The following is a 13,097-nucleotide window of genomic DNA, read 5'->3' on the forward strand; positions in this document are numbered from 1 at the left end:
TCGCGTATGGTTCGCGGGAAGAACGACTGTCTGAAAGCCTCCATGCGCGCTCGAATCTCCCTAATTTTACATTCGGTCATCTCCTCGACCTCATACAGAAACTCACCCTCTCGAAACCTGGCGAGCAAGCTACACCGCGATGCACAGCGCCTCTCTTGCAGAGTCAGCCACTTGAGTTTGCTAAACATCTCCGTAACGCTATCACGGTTATCAAATAACGCAGTGACGAAACGCGCCGCTCTTCTTTGGATCTTCTCTATCTCCTCCGTCAACCCGATCTGGTGCGGATCCCCTCACTGATGAGCAATACTCAAGTATAGGTCGAACGAGTGTTTTGTAAGCCACCTCCTTTGTTGATGGACTACATTTTCTAAGGACTCTCCCAATGAATCTCAACCTGGTACCCGCCATACCAACAATTAATTTTATATGATCATTCCATTTCAAATCGTTCCGCATGGCTACTCCCAGATATTTAACAGAAGTAACTGCTACCAGTGTTTGTTCCGCTATCATATAATCCTATAATAAAGGATCGTTCTTTCTATGTGTTCGCAGTACTTCCAGATATTTTATAGAAGTAACTGCTACCAGTGTCAAACTGGCAGTAAATGATACGTACATATCAAACGTCCAACATGAAAATAGCCCAGCTAAATGCAATAAGAAAAGCATTTGTCACCTCGGAGCTCCCATGGGTCCTGCGTGAACTTAAATGTGACATTATGTGTACACAAGAACCATACACCAAAGAAGGGCATATCCCTAACTTTCCTCCCTTCGCGGTAACAGTAGCGGAACGGGCGAACTGTAAAGCACCTGTCGTAATTCTCAGTTATGACGTCCATCCTGTAACAGTCACCGAATTCTGCTCGGAACTTCTTGACACCGTAGAGGTCACATATAAAGGAGACACTTGGATTATTGCGTCCTTGTACACACAATACACCACTGTATAAGGCCATTGCAAATCTCATCAGAGAACTCGAACAATACGCGGAAAATAAGAAATTATTAATCTGCGCAAATATTAACGCGAGATCCACCCTATGCCACTCCGACAGGACATATGACAGAGGTAGAACGGTTAACAACATCATTCATGAAAACGGACTTCATGTATTAAACGCCGAGGGACAAAACCTAACTTACACCGGACATGACGGCTCAACATCTAACATAGACATCACCCTCGCCAATAACGCAGCGATTACACACGTACGAGACTGGACCGTACACGACCATGTTACTACGAGCGACCATGATATCATTACATTAACTTTACACAGCCCACACTACAACAACATAGAAACACAACCAAAAAAAATTTGCTGTTTGGCAAGACAAAAGATAGAAGAACACGCACCACAAGACATAAATGGAAGCATTGATTGGAGAGCACACATGATAACAGACATCATTGCACGCACACAGAACACTTGTATACCAACAGCTAGAAACACGGAACGTCACAGCAAACCCTGGACGACACAGATAACGCGACTGAAACGCGAAACAAAGCACAAATGAAAACTCTATCGAAGAGCCATCTCGAATAGAGAAACACAAATACGACTGAACGAATACCGGCTTGCCAAGGACAGATATAGACTAGAACTGAACAAGGCAAGAAAGGACCAGTGTAAGAGACACGTCGCAGCACAAACACAGTTAAACATTTGGGGGGAACCATGCAAGAGCCCACTGGTTTCGGGAACGCTACGACAGGACGACGGCGCGACGACCAGGGGCTGGAGACGCACGGTGGAGTTCCTCCTGGGCAGACTCCCACCTGACGATGTCGCGCACACAGATGCGCCAGAAGAAGCAGCACTGAGACGTGAACTCGACACTGCATACAACTCACTAGCCGCCACCTGTCCTTTTGCCCAGGAAGAAGCGGCGATAGCGATCTCAGAACCAAAAAGTAAAAAGACACCTGGCCCAGATGGTATTCACTCTGAAGTACTAAAACAAATTGTACCGCAGATCACCCCATATTTGAAAACAGCGCTAAACGACGCATTAAGGCTGGGCCATGTACCGGCAGTGAGGAAGACCTCGAAAGCTGTCATCATCGAAAAAAGCCCCAGACAAAGACGCGTCAGAACCTAAACCATACAGACCAATCTGCCTCATAAACACACTTGCAAAAGTGCAAGAGAAACTGCTTTGCAAAAGACTACAAGCACACAGAACACTCAGGGGACTAGCGCAGCAGCAATTTCGCTTTCGGGAAATCAATAGACGACGAAATAAACAGGGCACTTCAAATTGTACACAACACACCGACAAAATACGCACTAGCCGTTATGATTGACATCCCACGCGCATTCCATAACCTATGGTGGCCGTCTTTGTTCAAGAGACTCAGACACCTGCAGATACCAATGATGCTGTACCACAGCCTTATGGACTACTGCACAGACAGAATTGTCGTTTGGCACATAGACAACCAGAAAGTAATCAAATGTATTACCAATGGCTGTCCTCAAGGGTCGATGTGGGGCCCCATCTTCTGGGACATAATGATAGAACCGCTCCTACAATTGCTAGAGGAGAGCAATCTGACAGAAGGAGTTGTCGCCTATGCTTACGACCTGCTGGTAGCAGTGTCAGCAAACAACCGTGCCCAGCTAGAAGAAAGAGCCAATGGTACACTATGTACAATTTCGCAATGGTGCACAAACAACAAACTCAAGGTAGCAGAAAACAAAACAACAAACACACTGCTGAAGGGCATCCTACACAGGAAGCCAACAGTCAGAGTCAGCGACACAAACATAAAGAGATCAGCTGTCACACTTTACCTTGGAGTGTACGTAGATGAACAACTGAATTTCCATGAACACATGAGAAAAAGAAATGATAATTAAATGGACACCCTAGCTGCAAACAGGCGTTGATGTACTTCATTAGGGACATGTTGAAAATGTGTGCCCCGACGGGATCTCCTGCTTACATGGCAGACGCTCTATCCATCTGAGCCACAGAGGATAGCGTGACTGCGGGATGGGCAAACATCTCATAGGCGCAGTCGAATGTAGTGGTGTGGACATGTTGGGAATGTGAGTCTCACGGGGAGCGTGCAAGGGATAAGTCCCTGCAGTCGCGCTATCCTCTGTTCCCTCGGTGGCTCAGATGGATAGAGCGTCTGCCATGTAAGCAGGAGATCCCGGGTTCGAGTCCCGGTCGAGGCACACATTTTCAACATGTCCCTATTGATGTGTATCAACGCCTGTTTGCAGCTAGGGTGTCCATTTAATTATCATTTCATTTCTAGCAAAGCTGCATGGTCATCTACGGTAACCGTTCTTTCGGGAACAGATACTATCGTCATGTACATGAGAAAAAGCACAGGCAAAGCAGAAAAAATACTCCACAAACTGGCAAGGCTAAACTCAGAACAATTCAGACTTCTCCTGTCAGTCACACGAACATACCATTGTGCTCTCTTCGAGTCAGTACAATGCTTTGCTGCCAGCAGGTGGGCCCACAGATTAAGTTTATCTTCCAACAGAACCGTTGTACGCCGTGGGCAAAGAAGTGTCCTACTTCAGTTGATGGGGACCTTTAACACAAAAAAATGGCTCTGAGCACTATGGGACTTATCATCTGTGGTCATCAGTCCCCTAGAACTTAGAACTACTTAAACTTAACTAACCTAAGCACATCACACGCATCCATGCCCTAGGCAGGATTCGAACCTGCGACCGTAGCAGTCGCGGGGTTCCGGATTGAGCGCCTAGAACCGCTAGACCACCGCGTCTGGCGCCTTTAAGACAACGTCAGTCGATTCACTATGCATTGTGATGGGGATCTTCCCAATAGACATAACCATCAGGTACCATGCGGCAACGAGCTGGCTTAGGATGAGGAGACTAGACCAGGTTCGGTAGATCACTGGTGTACTGCTTGAGACAACACGACAACTCAGAGCAGATAAAGGCCGACGAGTCTATAACTTCTTCCCTGATATCGGGGAAAGACTAAGACTAAAACATATCGATCCCAGCCGTGGTATGACACGTTTCCTTACAGGACATGGCCCTTATCCCACGCACTTGAACCGCGTGAGTTTGCAACAGACTAGTATATGCACATGCGGGGAAGAAGTTCCCCAGACCACACTGTCCTTTTCTGCAGGTAGCGCACAAACATGAGACATACACTACACATCAGTCGCCAAAACACACAGAACGAACTATGTGCCATACTTCGGAACCCACAACAGTGGACAGAACTTAATACAATGATTGACGAAATCTCGAAGGCCAAATACATGGAACACCTACGTAACTGACCATACAGAAGGCAAGTCGGTACACGAGGACGGCAGAGTGCCCACGGGTTGGACGATACTTCTGACAGAGTCTGACCTGAACAATGACAGTGATTGTCCAGATTGGCAACCTGCGCGATAAAGAAAGCCGGAGAAACGACAAGAAGTGCACAAGTCACATACAATCCTAAAATCTAATTGCACCTCAAATGTAGATATGTAAATAGTCAACAGAACCTCCATTAATAAGAGCTTAAAGCAAGGCACCTCTTAAAGGGATCTACGCCTCCTGGTAAGAGGCGGCGCACGGCCTGGATGGAAGAATCTTAATTGTGGTCCCTCCCTTTTGAGCCCAACCCGACGGATACCTATGGTAGATCGGGGAAAACCACCATTCAGGTCGTGTTGTCGGCGGGGCCGGGAGGTGCTAGCACCTGAATTGTACTTCATTAGGAGCCTTGTAGGATCAACATAAACCGTTAGCTTCACTTAGCTCTATTACTGATACCACAACCACCCTTTCACTAGCATATTTGAGCCAAATCGTAAAATCAGTTATCTCCACATTGTACATCATAAGAAGGTTAGCAGGCTAGACATGGAGTTTATAGTTTTTAGTTCATCCATACCTCTGTCTCTTCTTATTAATTTAGTTTTTAGGATGGTAGATGTAAAGGAATGGTGAGCGACGGCCAGCGTCTTGAGGGTCGTTCCAAGACCCGGGCCGCCGCCCACAACCAGGTGAAGAGCATTCATTATACGTTTCTCTTCTCTATCCAATTCTTCTCTTTGCTTCTTTAATATGTAACTGTTTTGTTTTTGTTATTGTATCTTGCATTTTTTATAAATATCTCACTTGTTTTGTATTAGTTATGGGATTCTAAAATGCTGCACAAAAAATATTAAATAGTTACAAACAAATAGAGCCCGCCTCCACGTGGCGGAACACAGGCAACGGTGTGAGTGGGGCGGGAGCCGGTGTGGTGTTACTTTCAGTCACTCTGGACCCTGGACCCAGTCACAGCGGCCAAGTGGTAACATATGACCCACCATAAGAAATTACACGGTGGGTCATAAAAATAAAGCAGCTAGTGAAAAAAAATTCGATTCCCAATGTAGATGGCAGCTTCTAGGCAAAGTTTTAAGGGTGAGATCTTGATGTTCTTCATCTGCATAAAATGTAGTTTCTAATTTAACATGCGTCATTGCAAGTGTGTTTGTTCTGAATTTAAATTCGTGGAATGTAGTCCGCTACATTTTTTGGTTCTAATTATTGGCGCCTGTAAAACAAATTTTGATACTGCATTGTTTATTTGGCCTTTGGTCTTTTTAAAGATTTTTCCGATGCTAAATGGTCTTTTTATTGGTGCCTGTAAACTATAGCGACTTCTGATCGTGTTATTGGTGCCATTTGAAATAATTTTTATGTTATGTTTAAATCCTTGGGTATTTAAATAGCTTTTGTTGTTAAGTGGATGCTTTTCAGTATTTGTTTGGGTGTATCACTATCAGATCTTTTTAGTGGCGCCTTTTTATGTTCAGTATTAGATCTACTGTAGACAGTTTATTTATTACTTACATTTGTTTAACGGAAAAATTAAATGTATTCAGATTGGCAGCATATGCCTTATGTAAATCGTTTGTGTTAAATAGAGCTATGAATTTTTTTCTGTTAAGCTCGAGTTTACTGAGTTACCACTTCGAGATACCCACATCCTAAACCATTTTTTTTGCTACCAGAGTGTGGTTATTCCGTGAATGGGAGCTGCGCCTGATAGTGAGCAAGTGATATTTCCAGTAACTAGTGTTTTAGTTGTTTTAGGAGAGTATACGTCCATGGAGACAAGAAGAGTGTCGCCGCTGATTCTTTACCAAAAACATTGCTTCCAGTATGAGTTAAAGGTACGTAACGAATCTGAGGAGGGCAACATATCAGATTTATGCCAGCAGCTGCAGATTGCGATAAGTCTTCAGAATGAAAATGTCACTCTGTAGCGGAGTGTGCGCTGACATGAAACTTGCTGGCAGAGTAAAACTGTGTGCCGCAGCGAGACTCGAACTCGGGACTTTCGCCTTTCTCGGGCAAGCTACCAAGCACGACGCACGTCCGTCCTCGCAGTTTTACTTCCGCCAGTACCTCGTCTCCTACCTTCAAAACTTCATCTTCCAGAAGTGCTAGTCTTGCAAGGGTTGCAGGAGAGCTTCTGTGAAGTTGGGAAGGTAGAAGACGAGGTACTGGCAGAAGTAAAGCAGTGAGGAGAGGCCGTGAGTCGTGCTTGGGTAGCTCAGATGATAGACCACTTGCCCGCGAGAGGTGAAGGTCTCGGGTTCGAGTCTCGGTCCGGCACACAGTTTTAATCTGCTGATATACATCAGTGTGGGCACAGTTCTGGACGTAAGTGCCACATGCTCCGATTATAGGGCGTTGCTTTTTGATGTGCAGGAAGATATTACCCTGTAAGTTGGCAACTGTCCATCTCACATAAAAAGCATTTTGTTTATAAGCGTTCTTAGATCGTGTCGCTATTAGGGGCTGTGATCTGCATCTGCTCATTGTGAATCGCAATTTGATCTGGAATTCAGCATTGCAAGAGGAAGACCTGTCATTGATACAACGAATTTCGTTTTTCAATTGGCAAGGAGAGGACGAAACAGCTAGCACTGTTTGTGAACAAACATTACATACGACCAGGAGAATGTAGCATTTATTAGTATCAGTGTAGTGGAAGGTAATAGTGACTTCCAGTCTACTACATTGCGAAATAACTGAGTTGCGCCGAAGCTGAGTGAATTTACTGGACATTGTGGAGTTCTGCTGCCACCTCTTTTACATGTCCCTTTTATTATACATTACACTTGGAGTGCAAGCGGTAACTTGGGTGTGTTTTGGGCGCTTTGATTTCGCTTGTATTTATTACGCTACCTGGGTGGCCTTCTGTCATAAACTGCTTGAGATGGCACTCGGTTAAATGTGTGCATTTCAGCCAAAACGATTGTCTAGTAACTCATCACTCATTTACCAAATTCGTTTACGTTTTAAGTGATGAGAAAGTGTAAAACGAATTCGTTCTCTTAGATGATATTTAACTGTTTTAAGATGCTGTTTTATGTGTGGTAACATGATTTGCTTCTGTTACGTCGCTCTAAAACTTAATTTTTGTTTTTGTTTCTATTTGTGTTAAAGTGCTGGGACGACCTGTTGCGAGTGATGCCGAATGTAAATTCTTTAATGTTTTAATTAGTGGTGCTTGTGAATATTTATAGGGTGTTACGCTGTCACAGAATTTTATTGGTACTTTCCTCATATGAACAGTATTTGCCGTTGTTGTTGTGGTCTTCAGTCCAGAGACTGGTTTGATGCAGCTCTCCATGCTACTCTATCCTGTGCAAGCTTCTCCATCTCCCAGTACATGCTGCAATCTACATCCTTCTGAATCTGTTTAGTCTATTCATCTCTTGGTCTCCCTCTACGATTTTTACCCTCCACACTGCCCTCCAATGCTAAATTGGTCTTTCCTTGACGCCTCAGAATGTGCCTTACCAACCGTTCTCTTCTTCTAGTCAAGTTGTACCACAAGTTTCTCTTCTCTCCAATTCTATTCAATACCTCCTGATTAGTTATTTGATCTACCCGACTAATCTTCAGCATTCTCCTGTAGCACCACATTTCGAAAGCTTCTATTCTCTTCTTGTCTAAACTATTTATCGACTAGGTTTCACTTTCATACTGTTGTGTACATAGTTCCACGTAGTCAGCGCATACACAACTTTCCCAATAGAGCGCGCCCTGCTAAGCACATCACTGCAGGCGCAGCGCTCGTCCGTCTCCACACTTTGAGATGGCGCTGCCATAGAGACGGACCAAATTCTGCTTCCGCCAAACCGCATATTAATATGTAACGCTGCTAACGTAGAACCTTTTCTCCTCGCAGATCATACTTGCGCAATGATACATGAACGCACGAGGTATTATAACGATTGTACAGACCTCTGATTAGTCAGCCTGCATTTGTCTGCACCAGTCTGTACCAGTGTGCAATTGTCTGTACGAGTCTATAGTCAGGTTTTATTCTGCGCCTAATAAGGTCTGGTACATAGCCATGAAGATAAATGTATAGACACTTTTGTCAAGTTTCAGAGATATATGTGAGAATAAGATTAACGTACCAATACCAAAGGAACTTCGGATTGTCAATTGTAAATAGCATCCTGAACCAAGTTAAGTAATCTTTATGCTTGAAATTGTTTTAATAAATGTGTGTGAAAATTAATCAAGTTCTCATTAAAGTTGGTCACAGTCAATCTGCTACTCTAAGCATGCAAGTGGCATTTCTATCGTCCGACCTAACGGGAGGAGATAAACACACCATGATAAGACCACGAGACATATTGTTGACACTCGCCTACTTCGTTAGAGCGACAAGTCAAATAATCTGATGGTGTGTGTACTGAAGGTCTTACAGTACGCACACCACTCATACATGGGTACACTCCACACAAATACTTTCAGAAATAACTTCCTGACACTTAAATCTATACTCGATGTTAACTCATCTACTACTTTAAGTGCCTCGTTTCCTAATCTAATTCCTGCAGGATCACACAATTTAATTTTACTACACTCCATTATCGTCGTTTTGCTTTTGTTGATGTTCATCTTATATGCTCCTTTCAATACATTGTCCATTCCATTCAGCTGCTTCATCAAGTCCTCTGCCGTCTCTGACAGAATTACAGTGTCATTGGCGAACCTTCAAGTTTTTATTTCTTCTCCATGGATTTTAATTCCTACTCCGAATTTTTCTTTACTGCTTGCTCAATATACAGAGTAAATAATATCGGGGAGAGGCTAGAACCCTGTCTTACTCCTTTCCCAACCACTGCTTCCCTTTCATGCCCCTCGACTGTTATAACTGCCATCTAGTTTCTGTACAAATTGTAAATAGCCTTTCGCTCCCTGTATTTTATCCTTGACACCTTCAGAATTTGAAAGAGAGTATTCCAGTCAACAATGTCAAAAGCTCTCTCTAAGTCCACAAATGCTAGGTTTGCCTTTCGTTAATCTATTTTCTAAGATTAGTCGTAGGGTCAGTATTGCCTTACGTGTTCCAACATTTCTACAGAATTCAAATTAATCTTCCACGAGATCGGCTTCTGCCAGTTTTTCCATTCTTCCGCAAAAAATTTGTGTTAGTATTTTGCAGCCGTGGCTTATGTATTTGCCGTATTATTCTGAAATATCAGGTACTCCAGGATCGCTTGGCAATCTTTTAGTGATTACTGGTTTAGATAGTTCTGAGCCGTCATCAGCGGATCTGATGGTTTACAAGTGATCTCGGCGTGCCTGATATTTCAGAATAATATAGCAATTCACATCAGCCCCAACTATTGACACAATGTCAAATGTACGTGCATACTGTTTCATGTATTGTAGATAGTTTAATAATTATTTACGTTTGCTTAATTGAATAATTAAATGTGCTTAATTTACCAGCATGTACCTATTCTCAACCATTCTCTTGCCCAGGCCTCACTGGACCTTGACTCAACAGTCACTGAGCTAACTCCTTGCTGGATTTAGGCTTAACTGTCTTCATTCCCAGGCCTCATTGGCCTTCTTCTGAAACATTCTCATGCTCATGCCTCAGTGGGTCTTGCCTAAAAAATCTTTGAGTCCATTCCTTGCTGCATCTCAGCCATCTTCGAACCCACGCCTCTTCACTGTCCTCGAGTTCACCATCTCACTGGAACTCCACTTCAATTGTCCACAAGCTCAATATCTCAATGGTCATCTGTGTCAGTGACAGATTTCCAATCAAGAACATTCCAGTGCAATGTCCGTGTTGACTTTCAGCCAAACCAAATAGTGCAGACTCACATCGCAAGAAAGTATGTTATTGTATTTTACTCGGTGGACTCGTTCCTGATTAACAGGGTACATTCACTATAGCACATTGCTCCTGTGGGTCCAAAATAGCAAACGCTGTAAAATATGTGCTTCAGTAGACTGCAATAAAAAGTATTACACTATACTCTATTGATTGTCCTAAACTATGCACCGTCTTTATTAAACTTGCGGTCTTACATAAAACCTATGTTAACTTAAAGTTTTGTTATAAAACATTCTCTTGAACTTACTAATATATAATCGTAATGTTCGAGATATCTTTGTTATTAGATATGAGTTCTTTTGGGAACACATATATGACGGTTAACAAAATATATTGGTTTATTAGTTTCCTCACTTTGTGAATATTAAGAGACTCATGTATTTTATTTTCGGTAGAAATTATTTTCGTTAGGTCCCATGTCCGTGATGTTATTATGTGCGCTATGAAAACACATTCCTTCTAGATGTGATCTTGATCATAAACTACTTGTAACGCAATTACATTTCGGCTTTTGTGACTCGTTTTTTGTGACTAATTTGGCATTCAGGTTGTTCCATGATCTTATTTTATTCTTTCTGTTTTGTAATTTGTTATTTAGAAGTATGTTGATTTTATGTATAATGTTGTTTTTCTGATATGTGTCGAACTTCACTAAGATACCGGCACAGTTAACCACAGCAGTAATAGGTTTAATGTTGCTCAACCTTGACATGTTGTGTACATATGTAATCATGTAGAATACCAAGACGCTTTCCGTGTGTGTATCATTTTATCTTTCTTTTTTTTAGAATAGAAGATGTAATAAACAGTCAGTATTACCCAACAGTTACTGTATCTCTCTACAAACATTACTTCTTTCTTTATGTAACACTGATGCAAAGCAAACGCAGACACGAGCGTGATTTTTCAGTAGAAGGACAACCACATCAGATAGCATAGTGACAGAACTAAAAAAAGCAGTACAGATGCTATTGATAATGATTAATCAGCCTAAAACGAAATACACGGACAGTACAGAAAGGGCCAGTCACTCATTGGGGAATTCCAACTTTGGGCATGCACATATACGAGGGAGCGCTGAAAGTAATGCCTGCGAATTTTTTATTTTGTTCTCAATATGAGTTGAGGTATTACGTGTCACGCATATTACTCGGTCGACTTTCCCACTTCGCTGACAATAGCTCCAGCCCTCTGCACCTCGAGGGCTCTGAATTGTAGTGCGTAGCACGGAGGCGTGTCGGTGCATGAGAAACAGAAATCTTCAATCGAGTTTCTATTCATAAATAAAGCACCCACTCCTTCAGCATGACAATGCGACACCACACATGAGCTCTGCTACATCTACAACAATCCGTCGCCTTGGGTTCTCTGTCGTAGATCATCCTCCATACAGTCCTAACTTGGCACCATCCGATTTTCGTCTGTTTCCAAAACTGAATGATCATCTTTGAGGACTTCACTTTGGTAGTGATGAAGCTATGCAAGCAGAGAATGAGGCTGTGCCTTCACCAACTCTGCCAAAAATCTTACAATTACGGCATCAACAAACTGGTCTCGCGCTGGGAGCCATGTGTTCGTCGTCAGGATGACTACGTTGACAAATAAATACGTTGACATGAAGAACGAAGCTATAGAATGTTCATAAAGTTTGTTTTATTTAAAAAGCTTTGAGATTTCACACAAAACGTTCTGCGGCATTACTTTTCAGCACGCCCTCGCAGATTGGTCACAGCGTGTGGATCAGACCGCTAATGGGACGCACTCTGTGTTTGCTGTCCATACACGCACAGTCGTCAGAATTAGCTTACTTGCTTCCTTGGTTCAGTGGACAGACACATCGCAGCATTCATTGAGAGGCGCTTTCAGTGAAATATTTGGAAGGATGTCCCAAAAGGCACCTGACGATGCAGTTGAAATCGTCAAATTTTTAAAAGCAAGGCCTAAAAGCTCGCGACTGTTTGGTACTTTGCGTGATGAACTTGGCAGTGAACACACACAGCTTCTACTTCAGTGAGAAGTTCGGTGACTGTAAAGAATTATCTGGATTTTACTTATGGGTGGAGACAGTGGTGGAGAACTTACAAGTTACTACTTGGAGCGTGTGACCGAAGAAAACGGGTTCACGCGGTTGGCATTTTGGCGCATATTTTTGGTGCCGTCAATTTCCTCAGCTTAGCCCTGCAGGCTAAAAGCGTTCATAAGATTTTTGTGCAGGACAAAATAGAAGCAGCTATAACAAAAGCAAAGATAACAAAACTTCAATGATGGGATCAAAAAGTGGAACAAGGTCTCTTCGATTTATTTTCACGATACATAATTTTCTGGAAATGAAGTCAAAACTGATAAAACGACAGCTACACGCAAAACACATCACCTTTAATCTAAGTTAAATGCAATCGTTTTTAATGGTGTAAATGACACTAATTTCCTTTGAACAGTAACTTTAAAACAGTTAATTTCTCAAACAATACGATTTTTAATATTAATGAGAATTTATTTTAGTTATCTACATCTACATCTACATTTATACTGCGCAAGCCACCCAACGGTGTGTGGCGGAGGGCACTTTACGTGCCACTGTCATTACCTCCCTTTCCTGTTCCAGTCGCGTATGGTTCGCGGGAAGAACGACTGTCTGAAAGCCTCCATGCGCCCTCTAATCTCTCTAATTTTACATTCGTGATCTCCTCTGGAGGTATAACTAGGGGGAAGCAATATATTCGATACCTCATACAGAAACGCAGCCTCTCGAAACCTGGTGAGCAAGCTACACCGCGATGCAGAGCGCCTCTCTTGCAAAGTTTGCCACTTGAGTTTGTTAGCAAATAACGCTGTGACGAAACGCGCCGCTCTTCTTTGGATCTTCTCTATCTCCTTCGTCAACCCGATCTGGTACGGATCCCACACTGATGAGCAATACGCAA

General features: G+C 42.8%; 1 protein-coding gene and 1 non-coding gene across 2 annotated transcripts in view; one reads left to right on the forward strand and one right to left on the reverse strand.

Moving 5' to 3' along the window:
• The window catches only part of LOC126336077 (ankyrin homolog), a 57,842-nt gene that overhangs the window by 30,789 nt on the left and 13,956 nt on the right, over nt 1-13,097 (reverse strand). The gene's annotated exons all lie outside the window — the stretch shown is intronic.
• On the forward strand, nt 3,127-3,200 carry Trnat-ugu (transfer RNA threonine (anticodon UGU)). The gene has a single exon. It is a non-coding gene; the product is annotated as a tRNA-Thr (tRNA).

This window comes from Schistocerca gregaria, chromosome 2 (assembly GCF_023897955.1).
Source record: "Schistocerca gregaria isolate iqSchGreg1 chromosome 2, iqSchGreg1.2, whole genome shotgun sequence".
NCBI classification, from domain to species: Eukaryota; Metazoa; Arthropoda; class Insecta; order Orthoptera; family Acrididae; genus Schistocerca; species Schistocerca gregaria.